The sequence below is a fragment of the Dermacentor silvarum genome, chromosome 1, assembly GCF_013339745.2.
Source record: "Dermacentor silvarum isolate Dsil-2018 chromosome 1, BIME_Dsil_1.4, whole genome shotgun sequence".
Taxonomy (NCBI): domain Eukaryota; kingdom Metazoa; phylum Arthropoda; class Arachnida; order Ixodida; family Ixodidae; genus Dermacentor; species Dermacentor silvarum.
In genome coordinates, this window is record NC_051154.1 from 405,063,893 (window position 1) to 405,075,937 (window position 12,045).

Here is a 12,045-nt window from a genome sequence, read left to right on the forward strand (position 1 = left end):
CAGCAGGAAACAGCAACGATCCGGGTTCAGAAGATCTGTTCCTCGTTGAAACAACAGATAATTTTGTTGGAAACATTCACACCGTAAAGGCCATAATGCGCACTCTCCTTTGGAATGGAATAGCGATCAAGATGCAGCTGGACACAGGGTCACCGGTTTCTATCATCACTTGGCCCACCTACGTACAGCATCAAGATGCATGGCCGAACCTGCAAGAATCGCCGCTCAAGTTGTCATGCTTCCTTGGACTACTGCCGGTGCGCGGCCAGTTACAACTCGAGGTTTCCTTGGGTTCGAAGACCACAAAAGCCACATTAGCTGTGCTGGGGTGTTCCGGGCCGAACTTGTGTGGCCGGGACGTCATGACAGCGCTGGACCTTCTTGGGGAGCCGGTGCTCAGCGCAACGCAGGAAGGTGAGAGTGCAGCCATTCGTGAAGTTGGCAATGCCGTTGAGGTCTTGTTAGAAGAATTTTCTGTTGTGTGTCGACCCGAGTTAGGGCTCATTAAGGGACCGCCAGCCCGTTTTCCATTGCCTGACGATGCTGTTCTTCGGTTCTGTAAGTCGCGGCAGGTGCCGTACGCGTTACGCTCAAAAGTGGAGGCCGAAATTGATCGGCTAGATTAAAATGGAATTCTTGCCCCGGTCGCACACTCGGAGTGGGAGGCACCCGTGGTGGCGCTGGTAAAGCGAAACGGGAACATTCGTTTATGCGGTAATTTCAAAACTACTGTCAACCAAGCCTGCCACACGATCCAGTATCCTCTCCCGCGCATAGACGACATCATGGCGACGTTGAACAGCGGCGAAGTTTTTACAACTATCGATCTCCGGGACGCCTATCATCAAATTACGTTAGACGAAGAATCGCAACTGCTCACGACGGTGAATACGCAGAAGGGCCTTTTTTGCTTCACCCATCTTCCGTTTGGAGTAGCCTCTGCGCCAGCGCTCTTTCAGCAATGCATGGAAACAATTTTACAAGGGCTGCCTGAGGTGCAGGTCTATTTAGACGACGTAATCATTGCAGAAAAGCGGAATGATGCCGCCACCTTACGCCGAGTGCTGGGAAGATTCCGCGAGTTCGGGGTGCGGCTCAATCGGGAGAAGTCAAGATTTCGTGAGAATGAGGTTGATTTTTTGGGTTACAAAATCAACGATAAAGGCGTGCATGCCAAAAGGGAAAATCTTGAGGCTATTCTGGACGTCGAGACACCCACGGGAGTGCCCGAGTTAAAATCATTTTTGGGTATTGTCACCTATTACCAAAAGTTTCTACCGCAGGCAGCCACGATCCTTGCACCTTTGTACGAACTATTGCGAGCCAGGGCGGAGTGGAAGTGGGGCGTTGCTCAGCAGCAGGCTTTCGAAGAGGTCAAAGCACTGATAAGGAAAGCAGATTTTCTTGCCCATTACGACCCGGACAAACCGTTGGTACTAGAATGTGACGCTTCAGCAGTCGGCATTGGAGCCGTTCTTTCTCACGGCACAGTTGAGGGGATGAGGCGACTCATTGGCTTCCGCTCCCGCATACTCACAGACGCAGAGCGGAAATATTCAGTTAGAAAAGGAAGCCCTGGCATTAGTGTTTGGAGTGGCGAAATTCCGGGCATATTTGTTGGGTAGGAAATTCACACTCCTGACTGATCACAAGCCTTTAGTCGGAATTTTCAATCCAGATAAGCCGGTTCCAGCCATGGCGGCCGCCCGCATACAACGGTGGGCCCTCCAGTGAGCACGTACTCCTACATCGTCAAGTTCAAAGACGGCAAGGCGAATGTTCCGGCGGACGCACTCAGCCTGCCACCGGCAGCGCCTTCCAGGGAAGTGTCCGGAGACGAGGACGGCGCTGATGACTGTGAGAGTACGTACTTCTCACCGCTGGTTTGGACAGTAGAGTGCTGTCAGCCAAACAAGTGGCCCGCTATACGGCCGAAGATGAGGAGTTACGTGTGGTGCAGAAGTGGGTGCAGGAAGGCTGGCCTCGGCATTTAGACGCGAACCAAGTAACCCTGAAGCCTTACCTATTCCGGAGGGACGAGCTAACTGTGAGAGAAGGCCTGATGTTCTGGGGCCACCGAGTCGTCGTGCCTAAAGCAGCCAGGAACGCAGTGTTGCAGCTTATTCATGAGACACATCAAGGAATCACCGCGATGAAGAGACTAGCTCGGTCGCTGCTCTGGTATCCCGGCATTGATAAAGAGATTGAGCAGCTCGTAAGACGTGCCACTTATGTGTTCAAGCTGCACCGATGCCTCCACGCCAGGTACCAGTTCCGTGGCCAGAAACCAGGCAGCCGTGGTCGCGTCTGCACGTTGATTTTGCGGGTCCGGTGGATGGCTACATGCTATTAATTGTGGTCGATTCCCACAGTAAGTGGATGGACGCTGTGCCTTTGAGAACTTCCACTGCTGGGACGACCGCAGATGCCCTGCGCACCCTCTTTAGCACGTTTGGGTTGCCGCGCACAATCGTCACAGATAATGGGCCACAGTTTGCAAGCCGGGAATTCCAGACTTTCACTACGGTGAATGGAATAAAGCACGTGCGCAGTGCACCATATCACCCTCAATCGAATGGGTTGGCAGAACGAGCGGCGCGTACCATAAAACAAAGCCTACAGAAAAACAGGCAAGGATCCATGCAAACGCGGCTGGCGAGGATCTTGCACAACTACCGACCAACGCCGCTGTCGGGCGGAAAACTCCGGCTATGCTGCTGATGGGGCGAGAGCTACGCTCCCGATTAGACAACTTGTTGCCGTCAGGAACAGAGCGCGACAGTTACCCCTTTGCAAATGATTTCTTGCAGAAGGATGAACCAATTTGGGTGCGAAACTACGGTTGCCTCGGAGACCCATGGACTCAAGCACGTGTCCAAACAACAGAGGGGTCGCGTATGGTGACCGCAGAGGGACCAGAGGGCGAACTAATGCGACGACACTTGGACCAAGTGAAACCGCGTGTTGTGGTCTCTCAGCCGAAGGTGACAGCCATCGACAAGACCGCTAGTGCTGATACGACGGAGGGGACCACAACCCTGGGACTACGAAGGTCGACCCGTTCGAGACGTCCCCCTGACAGGTTCTTACTTTAGGAGAAGAGGAGACTGTTATATCGGCATGCACCGCGCATGCCTATGAATCTAGGCACCTGATGTAATCACTTTCTACCCTTGTTCTCTATTTTGTCCCTTCCCCTCTTTCTTGCTGTGTGCTATATATTGCACACGATACCCGCAATAAACGCTCTTTGCTCGGTTGCTCTGCTTGGGATTACGTGGTCACTTCAGATTGCTTGTTCATGAAAAGAAAATGAATAGCCAAATGCAGAATCAATTGGTGTTGCCCGAATCCAAAAGCAAACGAGGTTTAGAACTCGTGCACGACAGATCGAGTGGGGGACGCTTGTCTGGGACGAAACGAAGCATAGGAGCGCGAGGTTAAGGTTTCAAGTCCCGGAAACAACGAAGCATCGAAGTGTGATCGGACTTAGCCATTGCCGCGAGCATACTGAAGGTGATGTGCCCTCTTTCTGACTTGCGCAACCTTAGGATACCGAAGTCGATCCCGCGGAATGAAGAGGCAAGAAACGCATTTTGCGTAGTAAAAAACGTGTTAGCATCACTGCCGCAGGTGGTTGCCCCTGGTCATTCTCACGATTTTCTGTTAATAGCCAATGCCTCCGAAGTGCCGGAACGGACGTGCCTATCGCAGCTTGTAAAGGTAGAACGAAAACCGGCCGCCGTCCCCAGTAAAAAGCTCACGGTAGCACAGGGAAAGTGGTTAATCATGGAGAGAATGTGGTGGATGTCGGGAAGCGTCAAGAAAAGTCACTCGAAATAGACGGAAACGTTACAATAAAAAGAGAGCCCTGAACTCCAGCTGACACCTTGGCTGTAAAAGCATACCAAGGGGTCCCTCAACAAGGTTCAGACAGTTTCAATACAACAGATAAAGATTCATCTCAAATCATCACATGATCACAGTAGAGTTAACACAAAAACAAAACCTGGACGTGAATCTCTGCACCACTTAGAGTGCCCAGTGCCAAGAATGAGGATGCAGCAATGCAACAAGAGAGTATCTCTGATAAACCTATGTCGTATCGTCATCACTTCAGATGAGCTTCCATTGATCAGCTCTGATGAAGTGAAAATGGACTTGAGACATTCCTCGTTAGAACAAGATATCAAATTTTCCTGTTAAGCTGCACTGGGACGAAAAAGATGTGAGCACATTTCACTTTCGATGTGTAGACAGTGAGGAGCTGCAGCAGCCACCCATAAAGATTCTAAAGGCCAGCAGGTCTGCTATTCTCCGGCCTGTGAAGGTGCCTCAACCTGCAGGGGGTATCGGCACTGAACCTTTAAACGACTGCCACGGAGATGAGCAGCAAGCAAAGAGTTTCTGAACCTGTGCTTTCTCAGGCAGAGAAAGTTGTGAAAGAGTTGATGATTTCCATGGATGGGTCTGCAGTGCCAGCCGGCTTTAAGGCAGTCAAGCTCAATTGCCGCACCGATACCGGAGAGGTGGTTTAGCGTGTTGTCTTGGAGTCAATGAAACCTATTCGTGTCATTAACAGTACCACACATCTTGAAAAGCAGATTGACTTCTTGCTTCGTGTAATTTCATTCATAAAGGAAACCGGGGAAATTACCGATAAGCCTGTGAACCCACATCAACAGATTATGCCATTTCTGGCAACCGCACCGGCTGCGAATAAGACTACGCCTGCCAGCCAAAGCACACCAAGAACCTCTAGTTCAAGGCTGACCAGCCTCATTAAATCGCCTGCTAGTGCTCTTGTTGTTGCTGTTCCTGTTGCAGATTCAGTCAAGCACTTGCAGTGTAAAATGGTAACCAGTACTCACCCGTTGCAGTCAACACAAGCGGAAGCACTTGTCCAAGTTCTAAGCTAGATATGCTGAACAAGCAGAAGGAGGCCATCAAGGTGCTTGAAGAACAGTCTACGCTTCAGGTTTGCAATTTGTTTGCTAAGTATGAAAAGGGCTGGCTGTCATCTATTTTACATCGTGTTGAAAGTGATGTCCGGGATTCAAAAGCAAGCGAGAGAGACCCTGAACAAGGTTCAAGTGGTCTGAATGTGGGGGATGTCGGGAAGCCTCAAGGCATGTCACTCGAAGTAGACGGAAACGTTACATAAAAAAGAGAGCCCGGAACTTCAGCTGACACCTTGGCTGTAAAAGCATACCAAGGGGTCCCTCAACAAGGTTCAGACAGTTTCAATACAACAGATAGATTCACCGCAAATCATCACATGATCACAGTAGAGTTAACACAAAAACAAAACCTGGACGTGAATTTCTGCACCACTGTGCCCAGTGCCAAGAATGAGGATGCAGCAAAGCAACAAGAGAGTATCTCTCATAAACCTATGTCGTATCGTCATCACTTCAGATGAGCTTCCATTGAGCAGCTCTGATGAAGTGAAAATGGACTTGAGGCATTCCTCGTTAATAACAAGATATCAAACACTTTTACTATTAAGCTGCACTGGGACGGAAAAAATGTGAGCACATTTCACTTTCGTTATGTAGACAGTGAGGAGCTGCAGCAGCCACCCATAAAGGTTCTAAAGGCCAGCAGGTTTACTATTGTCCGGCCTGTGAAGGTGCCTCTCAACCGGCAGGGGGTATCGGCACTGAACCTTTAAACTGCCACGGAGATGAGCAGCAAGCAAACAGTTTCTGAACCTGTGCTTTCTCAGGCAGAGAAAGTTGTGAAAGAGTTGATGATTGACATGGATGGGTCTGCAGTGCCAGCCGGCTTTAAGGCAGTCAAGCTCAATTGCCGCACCAATACCGGAGAGGTGGTGCAGCGTGTTGTCTTGTAGTCAATGAAACCTATTCCTGTCATTAACACACACATCCTTGCTCATCCAAAGCACACCAAGAACCTCTAGTTCAAGGCTGACCAGCCTCATTAAATCGCCTGCTAGTGCTGTTGTTGTTGCTGTTCCTGTTGCAGATTCAGTCAAGCACTTGCTGTGCAAAATGGTTACCAGTACTCACCCGTTGCAGTCAACACAAGCGGAAGCACTTCTCCAAGTTCTAAGCTAGATATGCTGAACAAGCCGAAGGAGGCCTTCAAGGTGCTTGAAGAAGAGTCTACGCTTCATGTTTGCAATTTGTTTACTGAGTAAGAAAAGGGCTGGCTGTTATCTATTTTACATCGTGTTGAAAGTGATGTCCGGGATTCAAAAGCAAGCGAGAGAGACCTTGAACAAGGTTCAAGTGGTCTGAATGTGGGGGATGTCGGGAAGCCTCAAGGCATGTCACTCGAAGTAGACGGAAACGTTACATAAAAAAGAGAGCCCGGAACTTCAGCTGACACCTTGGCTGTAAAAGCATACCAAGGGGTCCCTCAACAAGGTTCAGACAGTTTCAATACAACAGATAAAGACTCACCTCAAATCATCACATGATCACAGTAGAGTTAACACAAAAACAAAACCTGGACGTGAATCTCTGCACCACTCAGTGCCCAGTGCCAAGAATGAGGACGCAGCAATGCAACAAGAGAGTATCTCTCATAAACCTCTCTGTCGTATCGTCATCACTTCAGATGAGCTTCCACTGATCAGCTCTGATGAAGTGAAAAATGGACTTGAAGCATTCGTCGTTAATAACAATATATCAAACACTTTTACTATTAAGCTGCACTTTGACGGAAAAAATGTGAGCACATTTCGCTTTCGTTATGTAGACAGTGAGGAGCTGCAGCAGCCACCCATGAAGGTTCTAAAGGCCAGCAGGTTTACTATTCTCCGGCCTGTGAAGGTGCCTCAACCTGCAGGGGGTATCGTCACTGAACCTTTAAACGACTGCCACGGAGATGAGCAGCAAGCAAAGTTTCTGAACCTGTGCTTTCTCAGGCAGAGAAAGTTGTGAAAGAGTTGATGATTTCCATGGATGGGTCTGCAGTGCCAGCCGGCTTTAAGGCAGTCAAGCTCAATTGCCGCACCGATACCGGAGAGGTGGTGCAGCGTGTTGTCTTGGATTCAATGAAACCTATTCGTGTCATTAACAGTACCACACATCCTGAAAAGCAGATTGGCTTCTTTCCTCGTGTAATTTGATTCATAAAGGAAACCGGGGAAATTACCGATAAGCCTGTGAACCCACATCAACAGATTATGCCATTTCTGGCAACCGCTCCGGCTGCGAATAAGACTACGCCTGCCATCCAAAGCACACCAAGAACCTCTAGTTCAAGGCTGACCAGCCTCATTAAATCGCCTGCTAGTGCTGTTGTCGTTGCTGTTCCTGTTGCAGATTCAGTCAAGCACTTGCTGTGCAAAATGGTAACCAGTACTCGCCCGTTGCAGTCAACACAAGCGGAAGCACTTGTCCAAGTTCTAAGCTAGATATGCTGAACAAGCCGGAGGAGGCCATCAAGGTGCTTGAAGAACAGTCTGCGCTTCAGGTTTGCAATTTGTTTGGTCAGTAAGAAAATGGCTGGCTGTCATCTATTTTACATCGTGTTGAAAGTGATGTCCGGGATTCAAAAGCAAGCGAGAGAGACCCTGAACAAGGTTCAAGTGGTCTGAATGTGGGGGATGTCGGGAAGCCTCAAGGCATGTCACTCAAAGTAGACGGAAAGGTTACAATGAAAAAGAGAGCCCGGAACTTCAGCTGACACCTTGGCTGTAAAAGCATACCAAGGGGTCCCTCAACAAGGTTCAGACAGTTTCAATACAACAGATAAAGATTCACCTCAAATCATCACATGATCACAGTAGAGTTAACACAAAAACAAAACCTGGACGTGAATCTCTGCACCACTCAGAGTGCCCAGTGCCAAGAATGAGGATGCAGCAATGCAACAAGAGAGTATCTCTGATAAACCTATGTCGTATCGTCATCACTTCAGATGAGCTTCCATTGATCAGCTCTGATGAAGTGAAAATGGACTTGAGACATTCCTCGTTAGAACAAGATATCAAATTTTCCTGTTAAGCTGCACTGGGACGAAAAAGATGTGAGCACATTTCACTTTCGATGTGTAGACAGTGAGGAGCTGCAGCAGCCACCCATAAAGATTCTAAAGGCCAGCAGGTCTGCTATTCTCCGGCCTGTGAAGGTGCCTCAACCTGCAGGGGGTATCGGCACTGAACCTTTAAACGACTGCCACGGAGATGAGCAGCAAGCAAAGAGTTTCTGAACCTGTGCTTTCTCAGGCAGAGAAAGTTGTGAAAGAGTTGATGATTTCCATGGATGGGTCTGCAGTGCCAGCCGGCTTTAAGGCAGTCAAGCTCAATTGCCGCACCGATACCGGAGAGGTGGTTTAGCGTGTTGTCTTGGAGTCAATGAAACCTATTCGTGTCATTAACAGTACCACACATCTTGAAAAGCAGATTGACTTCTTGCTTCGTGTAATTTCATTCATAAAGGAAACCGGGGAAATTACCGATAAGCCTGTGAACCCACATCAACAGATTATGCCATTTCTGGCAACCGCACCGGCTGCGAATAAGACTACGCCTGCCAGCCAAAGCACACCAAGAACCTCTAGTTCAAGGCTGACCAGCCTCATTAAATCGCCTGCTAGTGCTCTTGTTGTTGCTGTTCCTGTTGCAGATTCAGTCAAGCACTTGCAGTGTAAAATGGTAACCAGTACTCACCCGTTGCAGTCAACACAAGCGGAAGCACTTGTCCAAGTTCTAAGCTAGATATGCTGAACAAGCAGAAGGAGGCCATCAAGGTGCTTGAAGAACAGTCTACGCTTCAGGTTTGCAATTTGTTTGCTAAGTAAGAAAAGGGCTGGCTGTCATCTATTTTACATCGTGTTGAAAGTGATGTCCGGGATTCAAAAGCAAGCGAGAGAGACCCTGAACAAGGTTCAAGTGGTCTGAATGTGGGGGATGTCGGGAAGCCTCAAGGCATGTCACTCGAAGTAGACGGAAACGTTACATAAAAAAGAATGCCCGGAACTTCAGCTGACACCTTGGCTGTAAAAGCATACCAAGGGGTCCCTCAACAAGGTTCAGACAGTTTCAATACAACAGATAGATTCACCGCAAATCATCACATGATCACAGTAGAGTTAACACAAAAACAAAACCTGGACGTGAATTTCTGCACCACTGTGCCCAGTGCCAAGAATGAGGATGCAGCAAAGCAACAAGAGAGTATCTCTCATAAACCTATGTCGTATCGTCATCACTTCAGATGAGCTTCCATTGAGCAGCTCTGATGAAGTGAAAATGGACTTGAGGCATTCCTCGTTAATAACAAGATATCAAACACTTTTACTATTAAGCTGCACTGGGACGGAAAAAATGTGAGCACATTTCACTTTCGTTATGTAGACAGTGAGGAGCTGCAGCAGCCACCCATAAAGGTTCTAAAGGCCAGCAGGTTTACTATTGTCCGGCCTGTGAAGGTGCCTCTCAACCGGCAGGGGGTATCGGCACTGAACCTTTAAACTGCCACGGAGATGAGCAGCAAGCAAACAGTTTCTGAACCTGTGCTTTCTCAGGCAGAGAAAGTTGTGAAAGAGTTGATGATTGACATGGATGGGTCTGCAGTGCCAGCCGGCTTTAAGGCAGTCAAGCTCAATTGCCGCACCAATACCGGAGAGGTGGTGCAGCGTGTTGTCTTGTAGTCAATGAAACCTATTCCTGTCATTAACACACACATCCTTGCTCATCCAAAGCACACCAAGAACCTCTAGTTCAAGGCTGACCAGCCTCATTAAATCGCCTGTTAGTGCTGTTGTTGTTGCTGTTCCTGTTGCAGATTCAGTCAAGCACTTGCTGTGCAAAATGGTTACCAGTACTCACCCGTTGCAGTCAACACAAGCGGAAGCACTTCTCCAAGTTCTAAGCTAGATATGCTGAACAAGCCGAAGGAGGCCTTCAAGGTGCTTGAAGAAGAGTCTACGCTTCATGTTTGCAATTTGTTTACTGAGTAAGAAAAGGGCTGGCTGTTATCTATTTTACATCGTGTTGAAAGTGATGTCCGGGATTCAAAAGCAAGCGAGAGAGACCTTGAACAAGGTTCAAGTGGTCTGAATGTGGGGGATGTCGGGAAGCCTCAAGGCATGTCACTCGAAGTAGACGGAAACGTTACATAAAAAAGAGAGCCCGGAACTTCAGCTGACACCTTGGCTGTAAAAGCATACCAAGGGGTCCCTCAACAAGGTTCAGACAGTTTCAATACAACAGATAAAGACTCACCTCAAATCATCACATGATCACAGTAGAGTTAACACAAAAACAAAACCTGGACGTGAATCTCTGCACCACTCAGTGCCCAGTGCCAAGAATGAGGACGCAGCAATGCAACAAGAGAGTATCTCTCATAAACCTCTCTGTCGTATCGTCATCACTTCAGATGAGCTTCCACTGATCAGCTCTGATGAAGTGAAAAATGGACTTGAGGCATTCGTCGTTAATAACAATATATCAAACACTTTTACTATTAAGCTGCACTTTGACGGAAAAAATGTGAGCACATTTCACTTTCGTTATGTAGACAGTGAGGAGCTGCAGCAGCCACCCATGAAGGTTCTAAAGGCCAGCAGGTTTACTATTCTCCGGCCTGTGAAGGTGCCTCAACCTGCAGGGGGTACTGAACCTTTAAACGACTGCCACGGAGATGAGCAGAAAGCAAAGAGTTTCTGAACCTGTGCTTTCTCAGGCAGAGAAAGTTGTGAAAGAGCTGATGATTCGCATGGATGGGTCTGCAGTGCCAGCCGGCTTTAAGGCAGTCAAGCTCAATTGCCGCACCGATACCGGGGAGGTAGTGCAGCGTGTTGTCTTGGAGTCAATGAAACCTATTCGTGTCATTAACAGTACCACACATCCTGAAAAGCAGATTGGCTTCTTGCCTCTTGTAACTTGATTGATAAAGGAAACCGGGGAAATTACCGATAAGCCTGTGAACCCATGTCAACAGATTATGCCATTTCAAGTTCAAGTTCATTCTTCTTCTAGTACAGACTATAAACGTCCTCCGGGGCTAAAAGTTGCAGTCAGCAGCTTGACTGGACCCAGTAGGCGTTGCACATGGCAGAGCGATAACAGTAGCATTTTTGGTATAAAACTAAAGCAAAAAGTTTACTAAACAAAGACATAAACTAAACAAATTTACAACTCAGATGCAGGCTTATGACAGGATATGTAAGATTCAACAACAGACATTTTTGTACAAATAAAACAAAAAAGACAAAAACATGGTCGTGTTATATACATTGTTATACATGAATGTATATGTTTACAGGTTAATGAAATACATCTTCAACTCTTTACGAGAGAAATTAGTAGCCTCAACATGATTCTTTAGAATTTTCGGCAAATTGTGTTTAATAGATTGCAACTTATATTCGGTGCGAAAGCGCGGTACGAGCCAAGGTTCAGTGTTTCTGAGATGCACAGGTATGTCATGGTGATGCAATGTCGCTAGCGATGTAAGAAAATCTCTACATTCTTTCCTGCAAAATAGAACATTTGTAAAATACGATATTCATAGTATCGATCTACCCATACGATTTGATATGTTTGTGACAATGCTTTCGTTGTTGATCGGGGTTCGATATTAGCAATGTGTCGAAGAAACGCCTTTTGTAATGTAACTTTTATTTATGTTAGTTTGCGTTGTGGTTGCCCATACTAAACTACAATAATTAAATTGCGAGGTGAACAATGCATGATAAATTTGTAGCTTGGCTTTTGTCGGCATGTGAGCTCTACAGCGAGATAGTACACCGGCAACTGCAAAAAACTTGTTTCGAAGGTTATTAAAATGAGCAACCTGGCAACCGCACCGGCTGCGAATAAGACTACGCCTCTATGCACTGCAAATTTGCCCATCCAGGACACACCAAGAACCTCTATTTCAAGGTTGCCCAGCCTCATTAAATCGCCTGCTGCTGCTGTTGTTCTTGTTGCAGATTCAGTCAAGCACTTGCTGTGTAAAATGGTAACCAGTGCTCACCTGTTGCAGTCAACACAAGCGGAAGCACTTGTCCAAGTTCTAACCTAGATATGCTGAACAAGCCGAAGGAGGCCATCAAGGTGCT